Source organism: Podarcis cretensis (assembly GCF_951804945.1).
Source record: "Podarcis cretensis genome assembly, chromosome: 3".
NCBI classification, from domain to species: Eukaryota; Metazoa; Chordata; class Lepidosauria; order Squamata; family Lacertidae; genus Podarcis; species Podarcis cretensis.
The window spans coordinates 78328378-78336069 of NC_137172.1; positions in this window are offsets into that span (position 1 = coordinate 78328378).

Consider the following 7692-nt stretch of genomic DNA (forward strand, 5'->3'; position numbering starts at 1 on the left):
GTGCAACATATCCACTGTAAAAAATAGCAATAATCTGACATTTTGTAGCATGAAAAGTGACAAGGAAATGCAATGAAAGTGTAGGATGGTGCTTGTTATATAACTGCTCCTCAAACAAATCAGAATGAATTCACAGCAAAGATTAGATTCAGTCTAACCTCTGCATAAGCTTTGTGCAAGCAAACTAGGATGAATAAACAGGTGGTCTGGAGGTGACTTGAGGTTCAAATTAGATCCTACATTGGCTTCACATCTGTGCTCTTCTAAGTGTAGGTTTTTACAACTCAAATTGCCAGCACAGAAATCCTGGCTACACCCATGGAAGCCATCCATCTAAGATAACATTTATAAGCGTAGCCTAGAGGAATTTTACAACACAGTCAAACTGTTGATTGATTGATTGATTGATTGATTGGTTGATTATTAGGCAGCATCCCTTCTATCACTATTAGTTTTTTTAAAAAGACTAATTTGTCCATATTCTAACTCAAAAAAGAAAGGAAAAAGTATTCCGCATCCATTGAGGATAATGTTTTGCTTCAGAGTGTTGGAGAGTAGATAGTGGTTGTGGAGTGTTCGTGTATTTTCAGTTTGGTCCTATCCCATATAAAAGACCTAGTGCTTTAGATGAATTTTTTGAAATGAAAAAACATTAGGTCTTAAAGTAAAATATGGTGTTTGTAAAGAAGATTTTTTTCTGTAAATTTGAACACTCTAATGCTTACAGAAATACAAGATTGGTTATTTTTGAAAGAAGTGCAATCACACCAGTATGGAATAAGAACTGCAAGAATTGAAGAAAAAATAAATTAGTTATCTTTTTACTGGTCTGAAAACTAAAGGTTTAGACAGAGTGCTACCACAGCACATATTTTTCCTAGATCCTTCCCCAAATCCTTATGTTATATCCATTTCCCACAGAGCAATATGTTTTTAGATGAGAATGCCCATTACAGAGCTTCACCTATTTTCACCAAATGGAGAAAACCTTCATTAAAAATATTTTTTTAAAAAAAGTTTTATGACATACAGTACAAGATAGCAGGGAACAGCTTTATTAGTATACACCATTTATTATCCCAAAAAGCTAGATGAGTGCTTTGGGGCTTAAGCGGTGCACTTAGCTTTGAACCTCTTTCTAAAAAGGACAAATGTCTCTAAAGCCGGATGGAGAACATTCTTGAGCTGGATGGCCACATTGCCTTCAAAGAACCTTATAGGAACCTTTTAGAGGTGGGCAGAGTCAGGAGTGAAAGTGTGTGGAACAATGGAAGAGACTCTTACCATAGTTATATGTGGCGGAAATGTGGTCTACTGTAAGTCAGAAGTTTCTACCCACACATTTTTCATTTCTCTAGCCATGCAAGCAAGAGGCAGCATTTATGGTTCAGGGACACAGTTCACCTGGGCAAAAGCACTCTGTGAAGGACTGGAGAAGGGCTAGTGAGAGGCAGCATTTATGGTTCAGGGACACAGTTCACCTGGGCAAAAGCACTCTGTGAAGGACTGGAGAAGGGCTAGTGAGAGACAGCATTTATGGTTCAGGGACACAGTTCACCTGGGCAAAAGCACTCTGTGAAGGACTGGAGAAGGGCTAGTGAGAGACATGGCTTGGAGAGGGGACGGGAGATGTCTGAAGACTGCATTTGGCCCCTGGATCAGAAGTTCCTCATCCCTGTTTTGAGGAAGCCCAAATGCCACAGACACAAGGGAAAGGCATTTCACGAGGAAGGGACAGAACGTAGGAGCAGCCACTGTCTTTTTCTTGCTTACGTGATTCTCTACTCCCCATCACCAGAAATGGTAGACCTCAGACGATATGCCTCAGAAGGAGGCTTCTTGACTGCGGCTGCACTCACATGATTGTTTATTCCATTCTCACAACTTTTCTCTGGCTGTTAGGTTATGCATTATATACAGTGGTACCTCAGGTTACATACACCTCAGGTTACATACGCTTCAGGTTACAGACTCCACCAACCCAGAAATAGTACCTCGGGTTAAGAACTTTGCTTCAGGATGAGAACAGAAATCGTGCTCTGGCGGTGCGGCAGCAGCAGGAGGCCCCATTAGCTAAAGTGGTGCTTCAGGTTAAGAACAGTTTCAGGTTAAGAACGGACCTCCGGAACGAATTAAGTACTTAACCCGAGGTACCACTGTATGAGCTTTCACATGTGATGTGAAAGCTACTTCTGGAACCGTGGAAGTTTAGTGCTCATTTTTGTGTTCTTTGCTTCCAGAAAACAAAAAACAAATCTGCTTGCAAATAATAATTGAAATGAGTGCTAAATTTGTGCTGTATTTCACTACAGGCCCACTAAAGCTCACTATAGTTCCAGAAGTGACTTTTATATCATGTGGAAGCTCCAACTAACAGCAGGGCTTGTGTGAATGCATGGAAGCAAACAACAGAAAGCAATGGAGAGAACTTGAGGAGGCGTATATCCCAAGATGGAGATGGGAGAGAAAGAGAGATCAAATACAATGTGGAAAATATCATGAACATGGAATTAACTGCCATGGGAATGCAGCTTGGGTGTCCCTCCGCCACCCACTTTTCCAGCCTCAGCTGCAAGGCAGGAGAAAGGCAGAGAAATTACTATTTATGGCTTACTGTGTGATCACAACTCACCAGCAACAGCTATTAATTGGCAGCTTTCCCTTCAAAATAAAAATGGCAATGTTGGAGCACACTTTGTTTTGAAGTGCGCTTATCAGAAACACTGGTACCACCTATTACTGAAGTTGGGGGGGGGGGAGAGCAACAGAGAAGTTTTCAACAACAACAAAAGTTTGGATAGAATATTTGTTCTTCAGGTAAAGGTTGGGTTCTTTATGTTGTATGCTTCTATTTGTGGCATTTTTTTTTTTTTTTGCATATTAGAAGCTGGAAAATGTTAAAACTATAATCAGAATCATTAGCATTTCAAGGGTTTGTATTACATAAAAGACAAAAGAACAGCAGGAATAAAAAACATGTTAAGTGCATGTTTAAGGGCTAAAAAAGAGTTGATATCAGTGAGTGGAAAAGTGAAATTGAATTGAAATTTTGTTTCATGCAATTGATAGCCACAATTAAACTCAAAATTAAGCACTCTTGAGCCGTTTAATTTGAGAGGCTTAAAATATGTTTACTTCTGAGTTGGGTTGTTGTCATTTCTGTGGAAAGACTGAAGAAAATAAAATTTATTTTGGAATAGTTTCTAAGCAAGTATTTTTAAAGCAGTATTAGTTTTCCTGCCTGCTGACCAGCTTGGGGGGGAAATGATTAAAATCTATATTTTTATTTGATTGTGGGTTTCATTTTTTTTATTGTATTGAGATAAGTAACATGGGAAAGTGCCTGTAAATGCAGCACTGAGAACATTTTTTTTTCATATTCCCAAGGAAATTATAGGTATCTCAGATAATATTGTAATTGTTTCAGTTTCATTACTAATTGTTTCACCAATTTGGTCTCTCTGCTGCTTGTATAAGATAGCTATTGAAATATTATTCTGACTGGCTGGTTTGGGGTTTTTTGTGTTTTTTGTTTTGCTAAATTAATTCATCTTTCTCTTTTGACTGAATTTATTGTGAAGTACTTAGTGTGCAGATCAGAATAAATGGTGTGCCTCTGTTCCCTAGCCCCTCTTACATGTTTTTAGAAACACTTAATAAAGCCAAATTGTGGTGCAGAATTGTGATTACAGAATGGTTTGAACTTAATTGCTGTTACATAATGCCTTTTTATTAGTTGCTGGTTTGTGTTTTATACACACACACACACGCTCCTTCAAAGAGAGTTTGTGAAGCAGAATATGGAAATAGCCAAGATAGCTTAAGGATTCCTTTGAAGAAAAAGCCAGTGGTGAAGTACTTGCAAAAGTTAGATGTAATGGCTGTTGTAGTTTGCACACAGCCTATAAAATCATTATTACTAATATATTCTTTAAAAAAATTAAGGGGGTAGGCAATTTTATTTTGTTAAAGATGATGAGAAAACTCAAACAACTCCATTTTTTTATTATTGTTAGGTCATATCCTAACAATGAGAGAGGCCTGGAAATGAGGTCTCTAGAGTGATGCTCGACACAGCCCTCTCTCCCTATGCAAAGAGCCTGTCCAAGACTCTTATATCCATTGGTAATACCTTTTCTACCCCTGGGTGATTTGGTGGGTATGAGAGAAGAAAATGAAATATTGAACTAAGGCTGTCTTTTTTTAAAAAATTAAAAAGTCAGATGCTTTGTGAGAAAATTAGGTATGTGTTGAATTGAAGTAGGGACCCCTGAAGTATTTCAGGACACCTTGGCAATTCAGGCATTTTATTTAATGCAGAATACAAGTGTATTCTGAAAGCAAAGAGAATATCTCTAAGCTGGTCATAACACTACTGGACAAGGGTGGGTTGATGGCAGAAGGGCAAGCAAACACCAGAGAGGGAAGACCTCTTCTGTGACTCACAGGTCAATCCTGTAATCAAGGCCAGCTCTCCCATGAGGCAAAGTGAGAAGACCACCTCAGGCAGCAGGATCCACAGGGATGGCAGATCCAACTCCAATGAATGTATCACTTGCTGTTGCCGCCATCACTGCAGTGTCAGCAATGGCTGTGATGTGCTCATTGGAGGCTAGATCTGCCTCCTCCTTAGTAGCCTCACTCCCATACTGTCTCTACAGCGGTCTCTTGGCTGCTGGTCTCCTCCCACCCTTGCTATAAATGTAGTTTTGGGTTCCTGGTGTAGATCTTCACTCACCCCTTCTTCCCTGGTGGGTGGTTCGCCTCAGGTCTTGGACTGGCCCTGCCTGTAATCCAGGGTAGCTGGATATTCAGCCACCCCTTCAAGAGCCACATGGCAGTGCACCTGTGCATGCACACACAGAATAGTCATACAAACCATACACTCCTACACATAGATTCACTACATCAAACAGAACACAAGCACATATTTAGCACATACGCAGACATGCAGGCACACATACACTCGCACAAACACACAAGCAGCATTTCAGCAATGCGACTGACAAAGGAAGCATGTTGTCTGTTCTTTAGCAATCACTCTCTAAAGTGATAAAATCACTTTATCTTCTGATCAGATCAAGAGTGGCTGAAAAGCCACTTCCTGCAGCTTGCTAGATCAGATCCAACCAATGGGCTGTGGTTAGCCTCTAAGTAGAATGAATTATTTTACCTGGAAAGTGGATCCCTTAATTCTTCCTTTTCCAAAATCAACCGTAAAGGTGCCTAATGCAAACACCCCAGAGCTGTTTGCATTTGGCAGGTTTTCCTAGGGGCACCTCTCTCACATTTGCAATTTTCACACTACTTACCCATGATACACTAGGAGAGATTTAAGTAGTTCTCATCCTAAAATGGTAATGGCTGCCCTTGCAGGAAAACCACTGCATCTATCATTCTGAGATTTAACAGGATTTATACCCTCAGAATGTGCATCCTTGCCTTCAAATTTATCTATTCTGCCACTAAATCTAAATTTTATATGTTTCCTTTAAAAAGAAAACAAACTTTTTAAATGGCTCTATCAGCCTTTGAGAATCTACTTTACCTGCAAATTTCATCCATTTCTGTCAAAAGGGAAAGGTTATAGCTAATTTTTGATATCCCAATGATAAATGTGGGTAGGGAGGATGAAACGGACTTGGACACCTAGGGGAAACTGAGGAGCCTCTGAATTGTTCTGGGCCAAATCAGGTGGTTTTACAAAGCATCAAATCTGGATCTGAACCAAAACTTATGGTTGGTGCATACTTTTACCTAGGTAGCCAGACACTTGCATTCAACCTGTGGTTAACAGTCAGTTTCTTGTGCACTTTCCCAGAGAGCAAAGGCAACCAAGTTACTTATTAACTAGAAAGAAATGGTGAATCCATCATAGCTTGCAAGTCCACAATAAGACTTAATGCACCTGCTTCCATTAATTATTCAAAGAATTTCAAGAGCAGTTTAAAGTTAAGCTTTGCATTGTTTTGTTTTATCTCAAAGGAGGCATTTTAAAACAAAATTTTAATTGCTAATGTGCTACAATCATGTTGAGCTTGGCTTGTGTGCTTTTTTCTCAGTATTTGGCCTCAGGCCAACATCTTTTCAAAGATCATCTAAAATGTATTGTCCTGTTTCTATTGTTTCCAATGGGGGTAGTTTTTGTGCAGTATCAACCTATGTCTCTGAGTGTGTTACTCAGGCAAGCTCATGTCTCTGATATCCTTAAAATCATAGTAGAATGGTAAGGACAATTAGTGTTTCTGCAATGCAAATTATACAATATAATGAATTGTATCTTGGGGGGGGATATTTGGAGGTATATTTGTATGTTCCTTTTCTGTGTTGGGAAGAAAACAAATTTATATTTACTATGGGGTTTTTGGGGGGTGGGTTTGTGGGCAGGATTCTGCCAAAAGGGAAAGATACAAATGGAACTGAGAAGTATAAAACATTTCTATCCAGTGTTTAACACTGCATGAATAGCGGGAACAAAAGTCACTTAAACTGATGCAGTTACATTGATTATAGTTAGAAAATACCCAAATACAGGGTGATTGAATCTAGCCCACAAAAATGAAGGGAAACTAGCAATCTATCTAGGTATATGTTCATGGCATCCTTTGTGTACACACTACAGTTTAGTGTGTGTTCAGTGTGCTCCATGTGCTGTTTTTGTTTGTTTGTTTGTTTGTTTGTTTGTTTGTTTGTTTGTTTTAGCACTGTACATACAATGTCAGCCCTGATTCAGACGTACTGTTTCAATTAGTTAATCTATATTTTTCACAAGCCTCTTTTGATGCAAAAAGGTATCTTAAAACTGAATAAATTTGCACAAATGAAAGGTGTGAATATTACCTTTCTTGCAGGGATGGTTCCCCACCACAGTGATGTTTCAGTGGGTGTGTACCACAGGAGAGCATCTGCTCTGAGTAAAACTTGGTTGAATACCACCAAATAATAATGATGTGATCAGTGCAATTAATCGTGATTTTATCATTTCAGTTTCTGGTTGCAAAATTTGAAGGTTTTAAATATCGGAGATGTAGAAAAACATTATTTATATAGTACAAATCAAGTACATGGCCTCTTACAGAACAAGGTAAGCCCCCCCCCAAAAAAAAGAATACTGTATCTGTGCATTTTCCTAATGACCACAATTTATTATTACAGTACTCTGAAGTTGACTATCCTTAATGCAGAAATTTGTATCTTCCCCCTTTGCGCGTGTGAATGTACTGTGTCTAATAGAAAGTACACAACACTTGGCATTTAACTTTTTATTGACTTGTGCGCACACACACACATGCTTAGGTGCTTCCAAAAGACCAAGTCCTTGCTGGGAAACAATGACCATGGTGGGGATATGAGACAAATCTGTTTCCAGCTCCTAGGCAGCTGTGTTGAGAGATGCTGTAGCTGAGCTGTAGTCGTACTGCACTGGGGCAGAAACTGCTTGCTTGTTTATAAGAGTGATGTAAAAGAACCTAGACATAAATTAGGTCATTGCTTACTTCAAGTGTCAGTTTCTCATGTTGTTAAGGGAAAAGAGAGAGTGTAACTAATATAGCACTATTACAGCTCATATCATAGGATGCCGTACAGCACTGGTCTTCGACTGGTGGGTCACAGCAGGAGGGCTATTGCCATGCAAGTATGTGGTAAAAGACTAAGAAATGGGTTCCTAAATACATGTCCTCGTTGAAAGTG